Below are 26,363 nucleotides of genomic sequence, written 5' to 3'. Positions count from 1 at the left end.
ATCAAGGAGTTAACGAGCTGCAGCTCAAAAAGCATTGAAGTTAGGGATTAGCATCAAAATATATACAATTAAACATGAAATTTAATGTAAGAATACCTGTAGATAACTACACTACAACTTTAAAATAATATTCTAAGTTGAGAACTACATTTCTCAAAAAGTAACTGAATGAGCTTACCAGGAAGGTGAATTACCCTTGCATAGTACTTGCAAGGTCTCAGGGTTAGCTACCTCCCAAACTAGAGTTTTCAAGGCTCCTATAAACATGAAAACATCCATATTGAAGCAGACTGAAAGTCCATCAAGATGAATACTTTGTCCCTGACAGTTGCCATTGGCAAGCAGCAGGGAGGAGAGCAGAAGATGACACAAATATATAACACTATGTTCCCAGTCTGCCTCCTAAGAAATCTTTGGTATAGAAACTACCACAGATTGAATCTGGAGTTTTCTATCACATAACCACTCCCACATCCTCCTCCAAACCAATGTGTTTTTATTTCCTCTGACCCACTTAACACTCTGGGCTAAGCTTTTCCCCACTACTTCCAATTCTGTAGGGAAGAAGCTCATGTTTTTGAGAATAAAACCATTTGTGGATGATTTTTTTTCCCCTAAAAATACTTAAGATAGTTGCATAAAATAGAACAAAACCAACAGTACTGAGTGTTCATGCCTATCATAGATATAGTGCTTTTCTGTAGGATCTGTATAATTACTGTTTTCTGATGCTTTTTGTCTGTGTTAAACAAGAGAAAAGAAGTTCCTCTGGGCACACTTTCTCCTGTACCAAAAGAAAACCAGTAAAGTTTGTAAAACACGTCAAAAACTTTCTCAACACAGTTCTGGCTAGTGATCCACAGCTGGGGGTGTGAAAAACAAAACAGAGGCAAAACACACCTCCAACCTGCCACTGATACATGTACAATTAAGAAAATATTTTTATTTAAAAGACAGACAGCTGAGCAGCAGTTATTTGATCCATGCTGCTTGAGGGACAATGGGAAAAGGGTATTTTTGTGATTCCTTTTCAATGATTCCCATGCAGCTTTGTGGCTGCAGCTCCAGCAGAAGCTGGAACTGTAATAACAACACTGCAATAAGCCAGAGTTATGTTGCAAGCATTTTTGGAGTGGTACTTCACATTCACATGCAGTTTGATTGCTTCCAGACCGAAGACATTTAGTTCGTTTTAAAAAAAATGATAAAAGAGACACCATCAAAAAGCTTTATCTAGCTGAAAAGAACTTGCACACTGAATAGCACATGGTTATAAATGTGAACTTGCATTCTGTGGACTTAAATTAAACCGTTCCTTTGTTTTGGAAATATTCCTATTGCTGTCCCCAGCATTTGTTTTGTAAAAGTGCAAAAGAGACAGTGAACTGTGCTAAGGATTTCAGGGTCTGAGAGTAAGTACCTTTGTGTAAAACTTGCGTGCAGCGATGCATGTGAGCACTGAGAGGAATGGAGAGAGCTTTTGGATGTATTCAGCCTTCAGATAATCTACTGCATTTATACAATTATCTGCCTAAAGTGTATGGGTGAAAATGGAAAGGCGCTTGTGTTTGTATACTTAAGAAAAAAAGCTAATTATATGTGTATGTGATGTGTAAATATTAAATACTTGATCACATGGTATTTCAGTGCCCTCTTTGCATAACCTACCTTTTTTTTATTGCCTTGCCATTTCTGAATTACAGTACCATCCCTGTTCCTGTCGATAACACCTCTAGCTCTCATCCTGCCACTATCCTGACCAGGCAGCATGAACTCTAATGTATGAGACTAAGAAATAACTCCTAAATAATCTAAAGTAGCAAGTGTTGAGGGCAGGGTTTTTTAAGGATGGTGGCTTGAGTTCTGTATGTACTAATATTTCCTATCCACACAGTTGAAAGTGAATGATGAGCCCATTTCAAATTCCACTTACCAGTTGCTAGTTCTTGAGAATGTGAAGTGTTTGACCTCAGATCTGAGGTATTTCTGCATATATAGAATTGCCATTTCTGGTCCCAGACTGAATTATTTAGCAGCCATGTCTCGCGCTGTCAGCCTGCAGAGCAGCTCTGTCACTGCAAGACTTTCTTTTCCTTACTGACCCTCCCAGACATCCAGCAGTATTTCTTACCAAAGTCGAAGAGCAGATAGGGAAACCAGTGGGAAGCAGAAGATGACAATACAAAGGGAAACATGAAGACTGTGGTTCTTTGTTATTGTTTAGTAATCTTTAAGGGTTTCCCAAAAAACTTCTACATACATGCAAATATTATCAACATCTTTAGAAAGAATATAAAATAAAAGGTTTACCCTTTCTCCTCATGTAACCAATGCATATAGAATTTTTGCCAAATCCACATCTGTTTATTTTGTTAAAAAAATGTAAGGAACATAAAGAACTTCTCAAATCTATTACAAAGATTAAGATTGCTGTGAAAATACTCTAATACATGCCTAAATTATTGCATATATTTTAAAGGAAAGGAAAGACTGTTCTGCAGCTAGAGATATTTTGTTAATGGCTGTATCTCTGTTTTGAAAGCCTGAATATGTTTGTCCTGAAGATCTCAGTGGGCCTGGCCTATATGTGCATAAGTATACAATTTAGTTTTATTTATTTTGAAATGAAACAAGTGCATAAATTCCAGGCTCACATGAAGATTCCTAATCAGCAGTTCTCTCTATAATTTTAGAAAAGAAATCATGAGAGCTTTGTGTAAGAAAACAACGTGCCAAGTAATGAAATCATTATGAGCTAATTGTGAACTAACAGCTTTAAGCTAGCTACTGTTTGCCCTGCTCCTCTAATATGGGTTAATAATTATATATGAAATTATGTTACCAGCATAACATAATAATTATAACCAGGACATTTTTAACATAGAATTATTGAAGAGTTCTCAGTCTTCCAGCTCTGTAGCCTAAAATGGGAGCCTTGCACAAGGCTGTGCTCTGAATCATCGCTTTGGTTGCTTGTTAAGTGGAGCTTGTAGTGGTGCGTGTTGTTAATTACAGTGTTTCGGATGTAATTATCATGCTTATGGGATGACTCTCGGGGCCTGCTGGTCTGCATGTATTGATTATCTAGTTGGCTGACCTATCCAGTGGAAATAGTGCTACACCCTACAGAAAATAAGGGAAATAGTAATCTGTCGTGTGCCCAGTAACACTGCAGAAGGAATTGTGGAAGCTGGGAATTCAGGTATGCAGGCTTGGGGCTGTCTCTGTGTGTCACTTCTCCTCAGCTCCCGCTGTGCCCTACAAGCTGTAGGAAACTGATCTCTAACCCGAGAAGAAGGAACTGACAGGAAAAAAATATATACTGTACTATGGTTTTGCAATAGAGGATGTGGGAAAGAGGATTTCAAAGTGAAATGAGTGACAGAATTTCTCATAATTCTGGTGAAAAACTTTTTTTCAGATATGTTTGTCTTATGACTCTTTGGCCCTTCCACTTTCTCTGGAACTTTTCTTTCTCAAGGCAGATCAGTCCTTAGGATTGAAATTTATAAAAAATAAAAAACCTGAAAACCTATTCTTGCGTGAAAATAAGGTGGCATTTGCAGTTTTTTTTTTCAAGACTGTGGCTTAGAAGAGCAGTCACAGGGCTGAAAGCCATGGGAAACTTTCCACTTTTTCTTATTGCCACGAATTGTCCTTAATCCTTTTCTTTTATTCAGACATCTACAAAGATAATTAACTTAAGATTGAGAAACCATTTGTAAAGCAGGTGAAGTATTATTTGACGGGTAGACTAAGATAGGCAACGCTTGTGTGGGCCTTTCTGATCCTATGTACATTACTTAAGGTGGTGGGTGCATTGGTGTTCCCACTTGTGGGAGGGGAGCATTGGTGCTTGGGCAGTAATGATGGCTGTAAAAAGCTGCAGAGACTGGGGGCCATACCCAGGTCAGCGGTGGTGAAGCTGAGGAGAGACCTTGGTACTGCTGGGAGTATTTGTCTGCATTTATTCTTCAGTTCAGTCTTGCCAACTCTTGCTTGTCCAGTGTAAGGGGAAGACTTTCCCAGGAAAGCAGGAAGAAATGGTCCAGCATCAAAGCTTTCTGCTTAAAATAAAACAAAACTGGAGAAACCCCAAGACACAAAACCCCTTCACACTGAGCTCTGGTGGCTCAGAAACCTCTCAGCACCTCAGATGTATTTGGGCCAGTGGTTAAGAAGATGGGGCTTCAGTGTGGGAAGAGGCGAAGTGGCGGAGGATGCCTACAAGTGAATGGAGGATGTGTGTGTCCAAGAAGGTTGGGTAACAACTGGGCGAGGGCAGGATGGTAATCTGATGTGAAAAATAACTGCAAATGCATGTGTAAGTGAATGCCAGGCATGAAGCGTTTTGTGACAAAGAGATTAAAGGGCTTACTGTGCAAGTGGGTGTTGGTATTTATGGTAAGGAGAAAGGTAGGTTTGTAATTTACTTCTGCTTAAGGTGATAACTTTTTTTTTTTTGACAACTTTGCAATCTTTGCCAGGCTTAGCAATTCTTAAAGTGGTCCCCATGCCCATGGTCGATGCTCCACAGAACCAGATTAAACAGTAAAACTTAAGAACTTTTCAGAGGAAGTTTGAAGGTCATAGAGTCCTGTTGGTTCAGATATTTGGGAGGCTTTAGTCTAAATCATACCATTTGGATTGTTTCAGTAGCTCATACTTCACAACTGTACAGTTTGTAATCAAGATGCTTTCTCAATGTTCTATCCTTTGCACCTACATTTCATATTTTCTATTGCTGAAAGTGATTACCAGTAACTGTAAAATTGTGGAAACTATTTTGAAACAGCATAAAATTGTTATAGTGTCATCAACTTTTTAACTTTGCAGACAGATGTGGTTTGATAAAATCTTGTCTGAATACCTCTACCAGCTTTCAGCTTGCACAAGATTGCCAGAAATACGAGACATCATTTACTGTCTAGTCATCTCATTTGTTCCATATTTCAGCCAAAATAAATTCTGTATTGCCCTACCTGTTTCCTTTTTTTCCTCATGCAAGATGTCAGCTCTGTATCTTTTTTTTTTCTGTCAGGGAGCATAGTTTTGTTCATCTGGTTGAAGCCCCCGAACAATGAGAATTACAAATATCCAGATTCTGTGGATTGTCTACAACATAACAGATACGGCTTTCGATATCCTGTAACTGTCCTCTGAAACAGTCAGGTTTGGAGGTGATTTGTGTCTACCCACAAATCAAAACTATGTGTTTGCCACCTATCTATCCTAATTTTAGGGTTATCTTAAGATGATAAAGCTACTGATTTCCTAAAAGTGAAGTTTCATGAGGAGATACTATTGACATATGTATACAAGGACAGATATTTATATATGTTAGTGTATAGGATTCAGGAAATGTGAACATCTGGTTTCTCTTAATAGTCTCTTCTACTATTTAATTAATAAGAATTATTTTGATATCATTCATGTCTGACCTGAAGAATTCATGAAATGTAGTTCTCTCTCAGTCAACACATCTCCAATGTGCATACATATTCAACACGTCTTTGTGAACTTAGTAAATCCATCTGTTTGAAAGGACAATGTGAAATTCTGTGTTAAACTGTGGTCTGCTACACACGTGTCCATTCTCCTTTTATTTTCTTTGAACACAGAACACAGTAAAATGTATTGTACGGCGTACAGTTTGATATCACTTTGATAGACATGATGTGACCTTATATACACACTCCAATGTACTCTAATCCATGGTCTCCCAGCTCCCACTCTGCAGGATTTCTGCGATGTTGATGGAACCCTGTGATTTCACAGAGCAGCTGCAGTGACCCCTCGCCCTGCTCACTGCTGCTGACAGCTGCCTACCATGTGTAGAGGAAACCTCACAGACTAAAATCTCCCTCATAAAGCAAAGATCTTTAGATAAACATGCAGGTCTGATCATGCTACTACTTTAAAAATAAATAGTTTGAACCCAGAACTTTTTGTGTGGCGCTAAAAGAGCGGTAGCTAAATATTCAAGGTATTCTGCCTCATAAAAATAATGGATATATGACACAGTGTCTCCCTTTAAAAAAAGAAAGAAGAAAAGTTCAGTATAAACAATGAAAGGCATCCTAAGCATAAATAATCTGCATAAGAAATTAATCTGTCTGTTAGGACAGGTTTGACTCGCTAAACAAGGCTCATCAGGTTCTTCTGGTTTATGTTTAAGAGGAGTGTCATAACTACCCGAAGTCAGAAATACGTAGCCAGCCAGTAATTCATGTATCAAATGGGAAAGGCTGATTTCATCTGAATTGTAACTTTTACCCACATGGTATATTTACTTCTATCAGGATTTTTATTTAGGAAAAAAAAATGGAATGGAAGCAAGAGTTTAAAATACAACTGAAGAACAAAGTTGGGTGTGATTTAAAAAAAAAACAACTAAAACTGTAAATCATTATTAGGTAAAAACAGGTTGGCATTGTACTACTTAAGGCATTTCATTCACATATGGTACCAAGAGTTATATCATTGCTAATGTTCTCCTGCTGAGCTACCGTCATCTTTTGTCTTGCTGTCATAGTATTACATTGATGTACCTTCCCCATTTGGGTAGAGGTCATTATCCTGGTGCCCGGTTGCATTGCCTCTGCTGAGCAGGTTAACTGCTTGAGGTCTTTTATCTAGACAAATGTTTTACCAGCACTTTTGCTCCGCGATGACACAAACTGTTCCTCAGAGGTCAAATCCAGACGAATTAGCAATGCTGTGATAGCATGTTCCCTGTAGATTCACACACACTTTCAGACCAATGGGAGTAAAGGTATCAGCTTTATGAAATGAATAAAATAGTGATTAAAGTGTCCTTTTTTTCAATATTTGCTTCTCCCAAGTAAGTACTTGTCTGTTGTCTTCATTTAATATCTTTAAGTGTCACTGTAAAACAGGGTTGTCAAAAGAATGCCATTTTACAATGAATTTTGACAACTGAATGGTAATCATAATAGCCAATTCTCACAAGTAAAATGTGTGCATATTGAGCACAATTCACAGTTCACAGATTTTTGATGTGTTAGCTAATTCTATCAATATATTCCCTTAAAATAGTAGCTTTGAGACTATTAGCCATTCCCTGGGCATTTTTTGGTAGTTTCTTTCTGTGCATGAGTGATAATCAAGAGGCCAAATAACAAGTGAGAAAATGCCCTAAAGCTTGCTCAGCTGGGCTAAGATCTGACAACATCTAGGTAATGTGGGTACTTCCCACACAGATAACAACATTGAAACAAGATGTAAGAGCCTGTTAAGATGCATTTTTAGGGTACCAAAGCTTTCAAGAGATAAAGCAGAAGTTAATTTTAATGTTCATTTGAATGACTTCATGTTGAGTATAATATAGATGTGTACTGTTTTAACAGTAAAAAACAAAGAGGTAGGAAAAGCAAGAAGACTGTGGTGTTTGGAACTAACTTTTATACTATCCATTTTAGGTAAAAAGGTCTAACATATTACCCATGTTCAGGGTTTTAGTAGATTCTGTCAGCCTTGTCCCAAAATGAAAAAGATATGTACAAGGCATAGTCTTCTGCATCTCTTCACAGGAATTTGAAGGTATTCTTGATTTGAGAAGTAGTATTTGATATGTCCTTGCTGATCAAGAGTGATGAGCACTGTAATTTGTCATACAAAAAAAGTCTCTTTGAACAAATATTTAGCTTTAGGGATGTGATTAAGACCTACTAAAGCAACTGAAGTTTCTGGAGGTGCCAGTGTGGGGAATAGGAATTCTTCTCTCAATCTGGACTAAATTTCCTTTAAAATTTAAAACTTAGAACGACAGAGGCAGGATCGAGGTTACTTGCCTTCCCAAAGATCTAAAAGGTATCAATGCATAGTAGGATTTCAGTATTTATTGCTTTAGCTGCAAATATTTACTTTATGTTGAAAATACTAATACACAAATTTAACTCAGTAATTCCCATCTCTTCCTGTCTCCCACTGGGAAAACCACATTGACTTCAAACAAGCTCTGTGTGGTACCGGTCTCTTTGCATGGAGTCAGTTAAAGGGTCAGGGCTACAGTCTTCATGTGGTGGTAAAAAAAAATGAAGTTCAGTTTTATATCCATGTGGCATGCATAAAAAGCAGAAATATATATATATATCAAGGTATGTGTTGTTGCTTTATGACTTACAACAAAGTGTACCTCTGAGCTTTGGAGCCAACACTTACTGGTCATGGATGATGGCTGCAGTCATGTTAGGAATACATCTGCTGCACAAAGAATCTAAGGGAACATGCTGTTTGTATGAGCAATAGTTTCATTTTTTGTTGGTTAGGCTGGTTGGGCTTTTTTTTTTAAGTAGATCTTCTTTAGTAGTGCATGCAAACAAGATTTTGGAAGACTTTTTGTGTATAAAAGCATCGGCAGCCAGAGTGAAAGAAGATTGTTCTTTACTCTGCGTTATGATTTAGGCCTGGCAAAGACTTACTTCTCTGGACCAGTTTCACTCTGGAGCGGAGGGCGATTTTCAGGTGAATAGGAACTGATTCAATTAGTGCTTAAATTAATGAGTGATGTCTTTTCACTGTCTGCTGTTTCCCCTGGGGATTAGACTCAGTCTGCCAGGAAGGATTCGAGGCTCATCTGAACTACTGAGGCCGTAAGAACACAGTGAGGGTAGAGACAACTGGCATTCTTATTTTTCGGTTAGGGCAATTAGTTGTGTTACCTTAATCACGTCCATGTAGATTGGTTCTCACAAGGAAATTTTCTGCTTTGGTACTAAAAAATGATCAAAGACTGTCACTAGAATTTGATTTTTGTTTGCTGTATGAGTTCATTTAGAGTATGCCAGCGGCTGCTGCAGCCAGTGAACCTAAATAAATCTGTTGGATATCTATTTAGCAGCAGGCTCCAGTTTTTTCAGCACTGTCTCTGTGTAACCTTTTAATCTAGTTCTTGTCTTTGACTTTTCATATTTTATATATTTAACCCCTTGATGCAGATATTTTGCATTAAGAGCTTTAGAAATACTGATTTATTGCCTCAAGGGATTAACCAGAATTCCAGTATTCTTGCTTTATCTGCATTCATTTATATAGCCCATTTATTTCTAATAAATACATTGGCCAGATCATATTTCTCTGCAAACTCTAAGTCCTGAAAATAAATTAATGCAGTGACATAATGAAAATAATAAAAACTGTCTTGCATATTACTCTTATTCTTGCTTTAAATATCAGCTTCCAAAGGCCCAGTGGGTTTATATTCTCCAAGTAAACACCACCTTTGAGGTTCACACTGCAAAGCTCTAATTTTTAGTTGACTTCTAAGAGGATTTAATCAAACTACAGGATATATGATTCAAAGCAAAAAATGTAATTAAGAAAAATTTTTTCTGTAGGCAAAGAGCAGCTTGTTTTCATTAATATTATGAAGAATGTTGTTTTTCTTGGCTGAAAACTTAAACTCATGGGACAAAGGAAGATTTATGGGGTGATCCACAAAATCACACAGGTTTTGTGTTGCAATGCTGGTTTTGCAGTCACCACTAGAGTCCCTGTAGCTGAAGGTTTATCAGTGTTTCTTTTTATAAATCTCTATTTTCAGAAAGGGCTTTTACTCAGAGATTAGCTTTGAGCTAAATATATGCACACAAAGTCTCAGTGTATATGTAGTGTGGTAAGCATGTATATTTTAATGTAAACAATTTATACTTTAAGAGCTCTTACATTACAAGGAAAAATGAAACTGAAGTAAGGATGGATATTTAGACCTCCCATTCATATACTGCGTGCGTTTCTTTGTCGTTATGCTTTATTTACGTATGGCAAACTCTCCAGCAGTTGCTGAAAGCCACTAGAAGAGAAGATCAGAGACATGATGTCTCTTGCCCTAACCCTTCAAGGTGTCGACACCACTTGTGAGGTGCTTGGGCCAAAGATCTCTGCATTGTATAAAGTTTTCACTTTTGTAATCAGTAGAGTGGAGGTACGGAGCCTGAGACGAGGCTGGGTTATTGGGCAGCTGTTTGACTTATTTCTCCCTTCTGAGTTTTGACCCCTTAGATTTGACGTTCAAATTCAGCTGTAACTTTGACACATGTATTTTTAAACCAAATAATATGTTTATTTAGTTAACTGTATCAAATGAAATACCTTTTGTATCTTTAAAAATCTCTCTTTAAGAAGATCGGAAGTTCACAAACAGTAATGAAACAAATATCTTAACAGAATGCTCTTTCATTCCCCATAATGTCAGCAAGAGTGTCTACTTGTTTAATATTGTAATAAACAGAAAGGTTCATGGTTCAGTGCTTAAGCCTCTGAGCTGTCTCCCCAACTGTTCCTGGCTGCCAGTGTTTTACTTACTCAACAGGAAACTAATTTAATTAGTACAAAGGACAGGCCAGTACAGATGCCTGTATGAAATTCTTTCAGTTTTTAGAAGGCATATGCTAGAGTCCCTACATTAGGTGGAAAAACAGAGATCATAAAATTTACACAATGGAATATCTGTTACCCTGTATTATCAAAGGTTGCCATCTCAAATTATGTTACTGTCGTCTTGAAACATCAAACTAGACAAAATATTTCAGTTAAAAGAGTAGAAGCTGATAGTAAATTTGAGCCAGCCTTATGTTTTATATTATGAATCTCTTTATTTATTTGTGACTAACGGGGAAGATGTACCATTAGTTCTTAGCAACACTGTCTTCTCCTGAAGTCTGCTTCAAGAACTTTAATAAAGTGGCAAATTCAAACAGTAGTTAGGAAATTAAAAAATTAAGGTTTCAAATTTAATTTCCTCCACTAGTGGTTTATGCATTCACCTACGGTCTTCATTTGCAGGATCATATACTATTATTTCTTTGGGACCTCAGATCGCTTTTTTTACAGGATAATGGATTGTGATCATAGATGCATAGTTAATGTTTCTTTTCATCTTCATCATTCAGTGTTTGATCCTATGCATTATGGCTACAGCATCCATAGCCTGCACCAGATATGGAATCATTAATTTCCATGGAGGCTTTTCATGATGCATTGTTTCTCAGTTCCTTGCCAGCGCTGGGAAGCCACCTAAACAGTATGTCCATGAGCTGAGATGGTACAGAGATGTCCATTTTACACACTAGGAGCTGAGGCACAGGTATTAAAATGGCCATTCTTAAAAATAAATCAATTTTTCTTGCCTGATTTCTCAGAGCTTCTAGCATCTTTTAGTGCTTAATATGTTCAGATTGGGTTTCATTTTGCATTGAACTCAGTTGGAGCAGTGAATGCTCAGTGTATCAGCAGCCCAAGCCAGGAACCATCTTGGATTATACAGAAAATGAGAGTTGCCAAGTGAATTTCTGTTAGGAAAAAAATAAATAAAATAGGTTAATATAATTTATCTAGCATCATGTAGGAGCTCTGGTAAAACTTTTCTAGCATCATATAGGAGCTATGGCAGAAGCAGGACTCAAATGCAACTTTCTAGGCATTCAGCTGTTGAAACTTTCTTTCTTTTTCTCAACTCCTGCTCAACTTACTTGAGACCCTCCAACTTCCACAATAAAGGAGTCAAGGATCTTATTTTCAATAAAACTCTTTGTCTTATAAAAGCAGCATATAGTTTGAGCAATGAATGTGGCAAGAGTCTCATGTGGGGCAAGAAAATGATCGCGTGTTAAAGACAGCTACGGATATAGAAGGGATTAGATGCAATATTGCACAAGCATTTTCAACTCCTTTCAAGAGTTGTAATTTCTCAAATTTTCAGAAACTGAGGAAGTGACGGAAGGAAGTTTCGGTGTATGGAATCATACCGATGCATTCTTTCACCTTCATCAAGATGTGTTGTCAGTGGGATTCATACCTTTCAACCCACAGTGTGAGGCCAGTAGGTAGCAGTAGGAGGTGATTATCCTCTGTGTCAGGCTGACACAAGAGAAAACACAGTACACTGTGCAAACAAGCTTACCTGCTGTTTGTTGGACAGGAGATAATGTTGTGTGACCCAGGAATAGTAGGTCCTCCTGCCGCTGCTGAAAAGACACGTAGCCTCCTGGCTGTACGCTTTTTGTCATCTGCCCTCTGCCTCTCCATGTCTCCTTCTGCCCCTTTTCTTGACAGTCACGTCCCTATTCTCTTACCTGGCGTTTCAGCCTGTTTCCCCTCTCATTGTCAAAAAGGAGTCAGCCATGGGATTATGCTCAATAGTCTCTGTCCTGATTACTGGGTGTTTGACTCAAAAGGTATTTTTAGTATTGCTCTGGTGCTTAACCCCTCCCTTATTCCCTTTTCCCCAAAAAAACAAAATGGCATTTGCAAGGATGGGAAGAGGAGTCCATCCCTCTCTTTATCAAAGTTAAATGTTATGAAAGTTGGTTCTTTCTCTTCCAACATGTTATCCTTCTGTCTGTTTTGTTTGTCTGCCTGTCCTGGTCAAAGATTGAATGACTGAGAACATGGCAAATCCTGGCTTTCTTGTTTAACCACTTTTAATCACTTGACATTGCGTTTAGAGCTAGTTTGCACAAGATATGTGAACAGCAAAGAGCCTCACTTGCATGCTGGCTTAACTGCTGGGAACATTTTCCCCTCCCATCTGCTCCGTTCATTATTATTTAAAAGCAAATCAGGAGCCAGAATTGGATTAGAAGAGTGGGTGGCACCAGTGGAAAACAAGCTCTGTGTTGGCAGTCACCCTGCCAAGTTCATGTGAAATTGCCCATTTTAGCTGTGAGCTTCAGCTTAGCTTGGTATGATGACATATGGGCCTGGAGGGTAAGAATCTTATTTCCATATTATAGCAGCTTCTGCTGTGAAACCTCGTAGTTTGTAGCTGTGTGGTTGCCTGGCTTTGGCTGCAGACTTCCCTCCTGGTCTGCTCTGCCATGCTGGGCTCCTTGGCCGTCATCTCGTTTTTTTCCCAAGGTCCCCTCAGTGGCACTACCTACGTGTCGATGCCCTGTTTGCCCTCAGCTACTCTGTTGATCCCAAGGCATAAGCGTGTTGAATGTCAAAAAGCAAAATAGGGAAGCTCATAACCCCCTTGTCTGTGGGGCCCCCAGAATCAAAGGAGAGAAATCAAGACCCTGCTTTGACTCTTAAGGGTCAGTAGTTTCTCAAAACAGCAGGGATATGTATTTTATGTTTGAAAAATAAATAACATAGCGTTTATGTTATACGTCAACTCTAAACTCAGTCACCTCATAAATAGGCATTTACAAATGAAAAATTAACTTCTTTAAATTAATAAAAATCCCCTGTTTCAAGTATTAATTTTCTAAAGTTTTCCAGGATATGATTTCAGCGTCCAGTGTTGTCTGTTGTACTTCTACATAAAGGAAGTTTTGGTGCCTTACATTGAAATCCATGTGACAGGGATACCACCAACTTAGTCAATTCTGTAAAATAAGCTCAAAGATATTTCAGAAAACAGACTGCCCCTAAGTCCCTCAGCTGTGATTAGTGAGTTAACAATAACATTTCTTATTTCAGAAATCTCTTTTTCATCCTCCATTTACTATGTAAGGAAAATAATTAAAATAACTCCATGCAAAGTCCTTGCAAAGCACAAAGTATGTATCTCTCTGAGTTTACAGTACTGTTATTGTCAGTTATTACTTGTAGGGATGAAAATATTCTGAGGAGGGAGAGTCACAGGCTGTTGACATGCCTTTAAACTATTTATTATAATTGCCAGTGCCTTTTTTGATCACTTTTTTTTTTTTACTTTGGGCATGCTCTACTGCTAGACCTTTGTTTCGGGTATAGTGAAGGGGAGCAGAGAAACCTCACTGGTGCGAGTGTATGATCCGCTTTGGTGCAATGTGAAAAATGGAAGCGTTTATTCCTGTTAATCTTTGTTATCACGGCCTGTGTGTGGTAACAACCCTGGTCTAACTTAGTTTGACAAAAGTGGACAAAACATGATGCCATTAAAAAACCCCACATGCTTGTAATAAGGAGATCAGTTGCACCTCAGAAGATGGGAGCTGGTGCACAGCTCTGCCTCCCAGCCTGTGCCTGTACCTCTCTGCTCACACTGCTTTGGGGGCTTCTTGATGCATGACATGACTGTTGTCATCTTCCTGCTGTTAGTTCAGCGATGACAGGTTGAGAGAAGTGTTAGGAAATGGGCAAATATGTCCTAATCAATGATCAAAATCTAATGCTCTTGAATATGTGTGTATTTATCACCAAATGGATGTAAATCAGAACATAATGCAGCAGTAAGGCGGTTAGATAGTATCACTGTTAATATATCAAACCAAAGGCCTAAGTTTTGGAAGGATTTCATTCTGTGATGAACTCAATTTATCAAGGCTCTGCTGCGGGTAAGAGATGTGATCAGTGCTCAGGCTCCAGTGGCAGTGTCTTTGTCACTGCCTACGCAGAGACCTGAAGATATCACTTAGGCACAAAGGGGCAGCTCAATTCTTTGTTCATTCTTTATAAGTGAGCTACTTACTCATTTCTTCATACGTAACTGTTATCATCCTTCATACCTAAATTATATTTTGTTTCTGGATGAAATTAAAAGGCACTGTCGTTTTTTGGAAAGGTCTAATATTCTGAGATAGTAGGTAGTGTTCCTATTCAGAAGCCTGTATTTTAAGGTGAAAAGCACTAATGATATACAGAAAGTCATGTTATCTGTTTGTAGAGAGCAATGTGGTGTTCTCCTCATGCATCTATTTCACCTTCTTTTGATAATTAGACCCCGGGCATGTCTGTTATAGAAATGCCGGGTATCGTTCTGTATTGTTTTTAGCTCCCCATCTGCTCTGCTCTTTCTTCTCTCCTTTCCTGTAACAGTTTTCAGCCTCATATATTTGATAATTTTAATAGAGACTCGCTACACTTTACATGACTCATAAAACGAATACAAGCTAATCAAGTGTATTGAACTTCAGCTGGCACCAACAAATGAGGACTTACTGTAGTGCAGTGCTCTTCCCTAATGCTAGAGAAGATTCAGTTTGAGAAAAGCCATTGTAAATGAATTTATGTGCCCACCCAGATTTATTTTAATTAAAATCATCCATGAGTCTTGGCTGTTGCTTTGACTACTAAGTACTTACAAATAAGCTTAATAGACATGTTTGTTTTTTCCACAGCTGTAAAAATACATATTCTGCTACATGATTTTTTTTTAATATGATTTATTTAAATAGAGTTAAGTAAAGATGCAGTTTATAGGGAAGGTTGAAGGGTCAAAATCCTATTTAATTAACTTATACCCACTTGGGAAGCAGCCAAGGTAAAAGAATGTAGTGAAAGTAAGCTTCAAATAATATGAAATCTTTGAAAAGGACTAACCACCTTTGGTGAAAGGCTTTCCTGTTCTTAACCTTGTGTCATTTCAACTATTTAAATGAGCTATGCAAAACCTTACATTTATAATGAAGCTTCAAAAAAAAGATTAAGTATTTCTTGCAGTTACAAGAAAACTGATGCTTATGGCACTGAAAGAAAAGCCTTTAGTACTCCATCTTACCATGATCCCTGTCTTTGCATACCACAAAATGCATGGTATGTTGCACCTGATTTGACATCTGTTATTTTTGCCACACATATGAAGCCTCTCAAGTGTATGAGACTGCTTTTTGAAAACATGTGTCTTTCAAAAAACAATTAGGAGTGTGGGGGGAAGCCTCTATAATATCTGAAGGAGACCTGATTTTCAAAGGGCGTGGATGCTTCATGGTTTCTAAAAGTTGTGTCTATGAGAAGTACCTCATGCTGGATTTCCCATTCATGTGGAAAAGGTTCTTACTGCAGTTTCTCTCAGAAATAAAATCACTGAGCTGCTTTGTGATCTCTTTATACACTAGATAGGATATCCTCATTTCTGTAGTGATACTCTGTAGATGTGCCAATTCTGGAACATTTTTTCCATTTAATGCCACAGAGACTGCACTGTGGAAATATTTCTGTTTCAGTGCTCCATATGGTTTTGTACATAAAAATGGAACTGGCAGGGAAAAATGCAGCTGGCCTGAAGCTGCCAGTAACTATTTCTAATGTCATAGATTTTCAGCAAGAATCCTACATGGGAGCTGTATAGGTGAAAGGACTGCATAGCAGTATTCACTAAGTACCAGTGGAGCCTATAGGGAATGAGCATGGAGGGAAGCAATATTCCATATAGACACCATTGCATTTCCTAAACTGGCATTTTTTCTCCCCTTCCCCATTCTAGTCTTCAGAACTGTTGGGTTGGGAAACAATTCAGGCTTGAAAAGGTCAGCTCCAAAGACTTCCTGATCTCTCTGTCAATACCATTGTATAGCATTCATGGTGTGGGTGGACACATAGCCTGAAAGCTTTGGACATAATGGAATTTGGAAATATATTCCAAAACTTAAATGTGTCTATTACTTAAACTTGCCATTAATTTAATATACTGTAATTGTGGGAAAGATCCTTCTGATTCAGCATGTGAGGTCTGCATTCTGTCTAATTTTCTGTGTGCTTAAGGGTTGCAGTGCTGTCCTAAAAAATGTATTTTAATTGACATGACCACTTTGGCATGATGCTCAGTCTCTGAAAAGCCACAGCAGCAAATAGAATGTATAACCAGATGGTGCTTAGCTAGAAGGATCTTTGCTATACAGAATGAAATTGCAATGATGTCTGTTCTGTCAAGCTGAAACAAAGGCATTTATAACTTCACATTCCAGATTAATTAATAATTCCGTGCTGGTTTGAAAAGTACTCTCCTTTTTGGAAAAAAAATTCTAGGGAAAACACTAACAAAATTAAAAATACAAGTGAGAATTTTTTTTTTCCTTAGCTTTCTTCTTCCTTCTCCATCTGAACATTCATTCTCTCTTCTCCAAAGAAGAACTAACAAACATAACTTAATTCCAAACTGCCTGTAGGTACTTTCAGGCTACTACAATGATTTTGGTAATGATAAACATTCATGCTTTGTTTTTGTAATGTTTAGCACTTATCTGTGGGGACTAAGGTAGTTCATAGTGTTGTGATCCCTTGAAGAGGTAACTTTAAATTCCAAGGAATCTTTGTTTCTATAAGACGACTAGCAAAATAGTCCACACCCATCTCAAGACTGTCCCAAAGCTACTTTGCACTGATTACACTAGAAGCATTAAATTTGTTCCAAGAGCACTTACCTTTCAAGAAGAAACTTGGCTAATATTAACAATCACATGTATACAAAATGTCCTATTTTTAAGTACCTGTGGATACTTTAATATTTGCATGAGGCAGTGCTTAATTTTCTGGAGGAGGTGAATGCTAGTGAGTCATCTGGCAGGCATTTAGTCTATCATATGTCATTTTCTCCAGCAGACTTTTCTTTGGGGATAAAAACCATGACAGGGAGAACCAGGAATAAATGTCCAAGTAAGTTCTCTGAACTTCTTTACTTGTTGTTAATGTTGGAGGGGTGGGGACAGGAGGGAGGTGGTCAGGCACATCATCTCATTTGGCTTTTGAGTTGGTCAGCTGTTGTGCTTTAGATAGTAGAAATATGCTTAGGTTCGAGTTGATAAATAGTACTGTTAAATAACAGTGGCTATAAGTCCAGAGACTGGCAGTCAATACATTTCATTCATGGTATTTGGATTGGGGCAGAGTTGATCTGCTCTCCCTGAACTCAAGGGTTATATTATTAATTCAAATCTAGATACAGACCTATAAAGAGTCTGAAGCTTTTCTATCCCTTCTAAAGTCTTTGAACTCTGGTTAAATATGACTCGAAGCTTCACAAACTGTTAAACATCTCCTTGATACGTTGGCAGGCCAACATATTTTTATTGCTAAAAAATGAAAACCAACCAAAAAAATCCAAGGAACTTCCAGTCAGAGGCATGGGCTCTCAGCCATGTCTTGTTTGCTGCTCCCTTGAAACATATACAGGAGATTATCCTTATTAGGCAATCTTATGGGTATTCCCAGATCTTTTGAGTGTGGTTTTCTTCCTTTTTAATTAGTAGATCATTATGCGACAATTTCTGTCTGCTCTCCTAAGTGGCCAGCTAAGGCAGATTTCACTGTGTTTCTGGATACCTGAAAATAATTAGCCATTTGTGAGTTGGGAAGTGGCTTCAGACTTTAGAAAGTGAAGCTTTGTTATGAGTAAAGCACTGGGGAACTGCTGTTGATGAAAAACAAGGATGTAATTCCATGTTTTTGTCTTTGCAGGCAAAAACAGCGTGATAAATTTCTGTCTAGCTCTATCCAGGCAGTTCCTTCTTGCTCCCTCACCAGTTCCCAATCCCGTTAGTTGTGCTGGTGCAACTATTTAGAAGTTTGGTATCAACTGGATCACTGAGAAGATCTATGTTAAAAATAATCTCACTTCTGATACTTTTAGTGATCCAGTGTGCAGGGAGTCCCACAGACAGTTTTATCAGGGCAAGTGACAGGGGCACAAGTTGCAGGGCAGGAATAAGGAGTGAGGTTTGTGGGCAGTGGGAATTTCTTAAGCAGGCTCTGCCACAAAGATGAGACATGGTGAAAGGGTACCACAGCTCAGCTCACTTGCACCCACTTGCTTGTGGTTGAATCTCCAGTCCCTTGGCTGTTTGGTTTAGCAAGAGAGTGCAAGGAGGAAATCTCTCACCAGCTCCTCCTGGTGCTCCTTTTCTCCAGAGAGGGGTTCAAACCAGTAATAAACCTGGTAACCAGAGCATTAATGGCTGTATATAGTCTTCCAACAGGTATTTCCTTTTCTGAGTTCTATGCAGTCATAACTGATAGGCTCTTTTTTATTTTTTTTCTTCTTTCAGGTGTTTTAATTAAGCTACATACATACTTTGTTCAGGCATAGCATTTACGTATCTGTTTCAGAGTAGAGAGCTGGTGCTACAGCTGAGATAAGGATCGCATTGTGTCAAACAGTGGCAAAAACTGTAGGTTTGGGTTCTCTTATTATAGATGCAGGGAGACAGCATTTCTCCAGTTCACGTTCAGTCCGTTCCTCTTTGGCAGGCTTTTTTGCAAGTTATCAGGGCGCGAAACATACCAATTCAGACACATCACATTAATCACGAAAAAAAAGAAAAAAGCGGAGGAGGGCTTGTTTGAGTTTCTTGCATATTGGAATCTGGAAAATCTTTGAGTTACATCCTTCAGTTTTTCTACTGATATAATCATGAGTGAAAATTTATGCCTTTATAGGGATTCAAATTCAGAGGAGACAAATCTTTAAGCCATTAAAAATATAAATAACATACTGAATCCTGAAGCCTTTGGAAAAGGAAAAATGAGGCAGGAGGGTGTAAGAAGTTGTAAGGATTTGGCTGTTTGTCAGGTTTGAGAAGTATGTTCTTGCAAACAAGTAGTACTAATATTTTTCTGGGCTTGATGTGTAGCAAAATCCTCAGCTTGCTTTTTTGTTTTTAATAAGGTTTCTATGGCTTTGCTTGCAAACTATATTGAGCTCAATAGCACTGCTATTTTTGTAGTATCTTCGTCTGAAGTATTAGTTTTCTCAGAGCTCGCTCACAGAGGGCTGTGCTTTATTCTCAAAAACTAGAAGACATGTAGTAGATTCAGTCCTGGCCATTTTTCATGTGAAGCTTTATTCAAATGGTAATTGTGAAAGCCTTTGTGGACTTTGTTCTCAACTCAAAGAAAAAACTTCAGCTGTGGGCAGCTAGGGTAGGAAACAATTTTTGCTGAAAGACTTGGAGAAAACTAATTTGGAAGTTACCACAGCCACTCAAAAGTTAAAGGTATACCTACAAATCAACTGTGAAGCCAATCATGTTATCAAATATCCTTGTAAGTGAATATTATTAATAAAATGTATTACAGTGAGGATCAGGACTTATATTTCTTTTTTTCCTAACAAGACATACTATGAAGGAATTCGTATTATAATATTTTGAAGACACCTGTGTACGAAGTATGCACGGTTGGTTTGCAGTTATTGATGTGCATATATGCTACTTAGCAACTGGTGTATAATTTAAGGGTAAGTCTCAGCTCTTCAGAGTCAGCCTCCCACACTGGACCATTGGATGCACATTCACAAAGTCCTAAGTGATGTAGGACTTTCATTTTTTCACTCTTACTGTACATAAAGGTACAATTTGGAAAACTCACAGTCCAAGTAAGGTTTTCAGCAACTTCCAAAGTTTGCAGCTGTTCTAATATTGCATTTTTGTTAAATTTAACTGTATTTATATAATTTGAACTATCGGTGGCTCCAGCTAAGATTGGGCACTCGTTTTGGGAGACATTCTAAACCCAGAGGCTGGGAGATAAAACAGAGTCCCTGTTACAAAACTGAGGTTACAGGGAGATAAAGTGACTTGCCTATGGTCCCATTCTGTAGCAAAGCTGAAATCTTGGTTTCTGCTTTCCAGCCCCATATCCACTGTGCCACAGACCTCTCGCCTTTAAAAGGTTATGTCACTTATTTAATGTACGTATAATCATGAAAGTGTTTAGTTTATAATTGTGTTACTATTCTAACTTTTTATTTTCTGACTAGTTTACAGTCCTTGTCTAGCACTCAGTTCTCTTAGGGTCATCCCCTCGCACCCACCCTGAAACTGCAGTCAGCTCCCATATGCAAATCCCTTTATCTGGAGTTGCAGCACTCTGCTTAGAGGCAAAGTCCATCTGTGAAAAATTCTTTGTGGGAAAATAAATTCTTAAAACAGGAACATGTTCATACGCAGTCTGTATTATGATTCGTACGTTAGAACTGTGGAGAAGAATATACAGCAATTTTCATTGCTGAAGATAGAGATTTCCCAGAAATCCAGTGTGTATAAGAATACCAACGCAGTAACTAAGACACAGGGAAAAAGAGCAGGAAAAAATTAATCAGTAAATCCTTTGTTACTTATTTGTCAAATGTGGTTTACTTTTAATGACTGATAGTAGTTATTATTATAACATGTAAGTGTCCTGTACAGTGCTGCGTCTGTGAAAGAATAACAGCCAACAGTTGCCAAGATAATTCAGAGGTGTCATTTAAGCACTAAATGAGATTAAATATTGCTAAAGAAATGTAAAGTGAATTGGAAAAGATGTGGCCCATTACAGGGGAGGAAGGTGAGGGTGCTCTCTCTTTATTAAGTTATGCCCCATCCTAGGAAAAAGATTGGAAGTCGCATGCATAGTGTACTTGGCAAAGGAGGCTACAGCTGATGTTTTGGCCACACAGCTAACTTGCGTATATTTTGCTAAGGCTTCTTTAATTCTTCAGTTACAGCGGTGCAGGATCCTGAGTTGACACTATAAACTGACCCTGTCAACATGGGCTTTGACAAAAGGTGAAGTTAGATTGTAGTAATTCAGCTTCATTCAACTCCTGAAAGTTGCTTTGTAGACACATCACAGGGAAGAAGATATTTTGTTTCAGTGCTATTTTAGAAGTGATGCAAATCCACCATTTTCCCGTGTGTTATAAGGTATTTGAGTTCAGGAATCACATACCAGCCTATAGCAGAAAATATTTTCTTCAAACCCGTCTCTGTAAAAAAATCATAGTTTTTCCAGTGTCAATTTTTTTTTTCCAAATAAATTTTTAATGACAGCCTTAAGTCTTGCCTCTCCTGTGTATTTTGGGGCATGGATAACTAGATAAAACTAAAGCCCAGCAGAAAGCAATTTTACGAATCTTATATTTAGCCTTAGTGAACAGTATTCCTTGAGAAACCACAAACAAGGTATCGTCCATTGAAGAAAAGCTTTCAACAAAGCTAGGCTGTATACTGAAATAATCTTTGAACTAACACCTCTGAAGAGACACAGAGCAACTTTATAGGGAGCAGTCTACTGAACCTTGTCCACGGGGTAATTCAGAGCCTGAGCTAACAATACTGCAGATCATTTATCTTTCATATATTAGAACAGTTGCATTTCTTTTAAATCTCACAGAAGTAAAACTTCCCTGCGAAAGAGAGCACTCTATACAGTGTGACAATTGCATATTCTAAAGCATATGTTTATAGAAATGTCTTTATGCACCATGCTTCCCACACATATTCAGACTCATACATACACATTATTTGCATGCTTGCGTTTGTGCACATATAGACACAGATATAAAATGTGTGTGCATGTATATATGTATATATGTATTTGAAGGGGAAAACGAATTTATAGGAGGCTGGCCAGATTTAATTTGTCTGCTTGTATTTAGCACTTAAGGGCTTATATACTCAGTTTGCTCAAAAGAGTGAAGAAGTACTCCTTGCTTATGCCTCACATCAGAAATGCATGAAGTGCAGCTGCAGAGATAATACATTCTCCCCAAAGGCTTTGGCTGAGCAAATTAGGTGTCAATGGGGTGCCTGTGCAGGCAGTACTCTCTCTAATTAGTCTCTTGAGCCTAGTTGGTGGTGGGTATAAGATGATCTAATCAATTGGTCTGTGTCTGATGGTACGTGTAAAAATCCTAGCAGGCAGAGCTGTCTCCCACAGGTCACTCACCTGCACAGCGGGAACGCTCATTTTCATTTTTCATCTCTTCCATCACATGATGCTGACAGTTGGTTTTAAGAAAATTGAATCCAAAAAATATGTAGTTCATAGGGCATGTAGGTCAAAATAAAGTTGCATTATGGGTATTGGTGATCCAATTAATTAATATTTATAGCAACGAGTTGCATGTAGATATTATCTGAGTGCAAATAGTATTGATAATGTTTGGTTGGCTTTTTAAAATTACTTCTGTAACAAAGGTAGGAATAAAAGGTATGGGGAAAAAATTCACCTGTTAATAGTATACTTTTTTTTAGAGAGGATGAACAGTAGCTGTGGTGCGTGCGTATACGGTGGAGGGAGAAGCAGAAAGAATATATTGTTGATGATCTTAAATACCCCCACGTTTCATCTCATAGAGAATAGAGTATCTGCAGTTGTCAGCTCACATTTTTATTTTAAATCTGGCGTTGTAGGATAAATACTCTTATAATAATGCTAAATCAGCTGCAACATAAGTAGACCTGCACTCTGAGTGTGCTTTGTGTGCTAAGGACTCTGCTGGAGCACAGCTCCGCCCTGTGTGATAATTTATACAAAAATTAAAAGCACCTAGAGAAGGATGCTGATGCTGCCAAAAGGAGCATGTAGTGAACTGGTGATTTGCATTTTTAAAGGAAAGGACATGCTTTTACTAATTAAAATAAAGAAAAATATTTGGGATTTAGTCACCTTACTCTGCCTCATGTCTTGAGAGCATGATTAATGCTTAAATTACAAGCTTTAGTATCCCTTCCTAGAACCACTGCTACATCAACAGCTACTGCATTCTGAAGTTGGCCTCTGCCATTTTTAAGGTGGGTTAACACCTTATTTTATCCCATTCGGGATCTGGGACAAACAGGATGTATGGAGCAGATGATTCCTCTAGATAACAAACATAAAATTGAGTTACTTGATTTAGGTTGCTTTATTTCAAGGACATCATTAACTTTCTTGTAATTTTCTATTCGGTTTAGTAGAGGTGCCATGAAAACCAAAAGTAACTGGACGTGTGGCGAAAAAATACAAGTTCATTTTTAAGGCAGTCTGTTACATTTCAGTTGTTGTTGTTGTTGTTGTTTTTAAAGGAGATCTGAGAGAACCCTATTTTGCTCTTGGGAAATCACAAGTTGTAAATATTCCATTTAACAATTTACGCTTTTATAAGCAAAGCTGTGACCAGAGGCCATAAACACAATCTGCCAAGTCACCAGCCAAAACTTTGATTTGCATGATCAAGAAAATGTACTAAATTCTAAGCAAGGATATTTCTAAAATATATCTTTAAAAATGCAAACGTGGAATCCTAAGCCATCTGGGAACTGAATGGCAGCACTGTGTAGAGGGCCCTGCCCCAGGTCTTGGTTGTGTGAACAACGGATGTTTCAGTTCAAGAGCTCCACTGAAGAAACAATGCTTTTTTAATAAAAAGATTGGTTCACACCAATCTAAAATTTCGTGTTGGTTTTATTGTGGATTTTCTGCTGTGGAGAAAGAGACGTGCTTCTCTTCCTTCAGTTTAGGGGAAGTGTCTATTTGATGTGACACAATGAGTCTCATCCTAAACAAAACCAAAGTGAAGACAAGGAGGTCTCCTGTCCCACAGCACAGCATTTACAGCGCTGCTCTGCGAAGTGGCATGTCCATGGTCGGTTTCTTCTTCTGCCTCAGGATAGGTAGACCTCTGTTCCCCATGGCCCAGGAGAAGGCTGGCACTCCATGACGCCATTCCAAAGCCAAGGGAAAGGATTTCACCTGTTGACTCCACTTTGAATCCACAATAAACATTCAGTGAATTAGGGATTCATATGCAAACATAATATATTCCCCATGTATATATTCCTAACCACCAGGCTTGTTTGCTGTGTCAAAGATCACGTAAGGATTTTATACAGAGTGGAATTGTCTCGGCAGCCAAAACTGAGGGTTCAGCCTCAGAACAAGCTGGCCATTTGGGTGCTGGTCCGAGAAGCACGGGGCTGTCATGCACACTGGCTTCCCAAACAGGGCAGGCGGTGCGTTTCAACATGGCTTCAGAGAGACTGTGACCACCAGCCGTTCCCTGGTCCCAGTTGCACTATGTCTTCTAGCTTTCCCCAGCCAGAACCATTGGGGAAACGTGGCATCAAATTACCTTCTTTTCCAGGGAGTTTACTTTTTGATCCAGTCTAAATCTTGAGCCTATGCAGAAGGTGGGAGGTGGCGCTGCCCACTGTACCATTCCACAGGCTCTCAGCTTCACAGGAAACCAGTTAACCCAGTTGCAGCACTAGCATAGCAAGACCCAGCAAAGCTGGAGCTGGTGGAGTTGTGATCATGAAATTGTCAGCTGCCTTATACAGAGCCAGAGCAGGAAAATAAGTGGGACTCAGCAAAAAACTTTGCAATCTCCCATGCACTTTTATGTAACCTGTGTTACCCTTTCTTAGTGCTCTGCGTTCTGCCCTTGGTCTGCATTGGTGCTGACAGTGGTTGCCAGTATGCAGGGTTTTTTGCCCTGTGTTCAATGATAGCAGCTGTCAGTTTGTTCATTTCTAAGGAAGCTTTTAATATTCTAGGGCTTGATTCTGGAAGTGCTAAGCTTCTGATGAAGGTACTCCCCATTTCACAGGCTCAGGACCTGCCCTGGAGAACATGTCATCAGATTTTCCTACAGAGCTAAACTTGAAGCTAGAAAATGTAGTATTGTCACTGGGAAATTGTAGCATAACCCTGGGAGAAGTGTGATGCTCACCTCCTTTAGAAATTGTCCTGAGATCCACTGATAGAAAGGAAAAGTTCTGTGTAATTAATGTAATTGCAGTTATTCTCAAATCTGAGCAATTTAGTAACTCCTGGAAAAGCCTCCATCCAGAGGCTTTTCTATCCAGATCATTTTGTTACCTGTCCTAGATGTCCCTGCTGCTTATGCCAGTCTCTGGAACTCCAGCAATTTGGGCTTAGCCTGAAATCAGGCCAGCTGTTCTGGATCTGGGCAGATGTGGCTTCCAAACTGCAAGCTCACCTTCCACAGCTGCAGTGTGGGTGGCGGTGGGGGACAATGCAAGCTCAACATTGGAAGGAGCTTTGGGAGTCTAGTTGCTTCTTTACAAGGAGGGGCTCCAAAGAGGTCATCCCTAAAAGTGTTTTTGAGGGAAGGGGAATGTGAAATTTGGGGAATATTGTCAGCAGTGTTTCACCACTAAGCAGTTGTGAATCTCTGCATGTTCCAAACACTGCTTTTCTTTTTAAGCTTATGAAGGGTAAACTAAATGGGTCAACCCTAACAAATTCCTTGAACAAAGATTTATTGGTGCTTCAGCCAAGCTCTTAGACCCTGGGGAAAGTGGGACTTTCATGTGGAACAGACATTCCACACAAACTCCAGAGGCGATTAGGAAACAAGCCAAGCAGTACTCAAGAGGTGGTAGACCAAGCTCCAAGAGGACCCAAGATGCTGCCATACATCATTAAGAACAGGCTTTTGTTAATCCAATTCAGGTATTCTGGCGCTTAAGGGGCAGAAGAAGAGCTCTCAAGAACCACGACAGGAACCCTGGAAATTATGAAAGTTAGATGTTGTGTAGCGATTAGGCTGTTTTGATGAAAGCCACAATTAAAATTTTATGCTTGAAACTGCAGTTCAAAACTGATGCTTTGTTTTTCTCCTTCTTTTGAAATGAGGGCTAGACTAGATTCACTGGCACCTGCATCCAGTCTGATTTAAATAGGTTTAGGACATGCTAATACAAACCAGTTCCATGCTCAATGAATATTTCAGAATTCTTCTTAAGTGCTAAAATTCCTCCATATCTGACTGTCTTCCTGCAACTGCATTTAAAAAATGTAGCAGGTCTGTAGTTGCAATTCTTGGTCTTGAAAAACCTTGTAAAACAAATATATTTTGAACTTTAGAAAACTACAGAATTTCTCAGAAAGTGTCACTTTATTACCTGGCATAGAATTCTACTTGGACA

General features: G+C 38.6%; 1 protein-coding gene across 2 annotated transcripts in view; it reads left to right on the top strand.

The window, feature by feature from the left end:
• CDK14 (cyclin dependent kinase 14) overlaps positions 1-26,363 on the top strand; it is a 343,381-nt gene that overhangs the window by 292,725 nt on the left and 24,293 nt on the right. The window lies entirely within an intron of this gene.

The sequence above is a fragment of the Nyctibius grandis genome, chromosome 7 (genome assembly GCF_013368605.1).
Source record: "Nyctibius grandis isolate bNycGra1 chromosome 7, bNycGra1.pri, whole genome shotgun sequence".
Taxonomy (NCBI): domain Eukaryota; kingdom Metazoa; phylum Chordata; class Aves; order Nyctibiiformes; family Nyctibiidae; genus Nyctibius; species Nyctibius grandis.
Note: the sequence above shows the minus strand (reverse complement) of the source record. Positions and strands in the feature narration are given on the sequence as shown.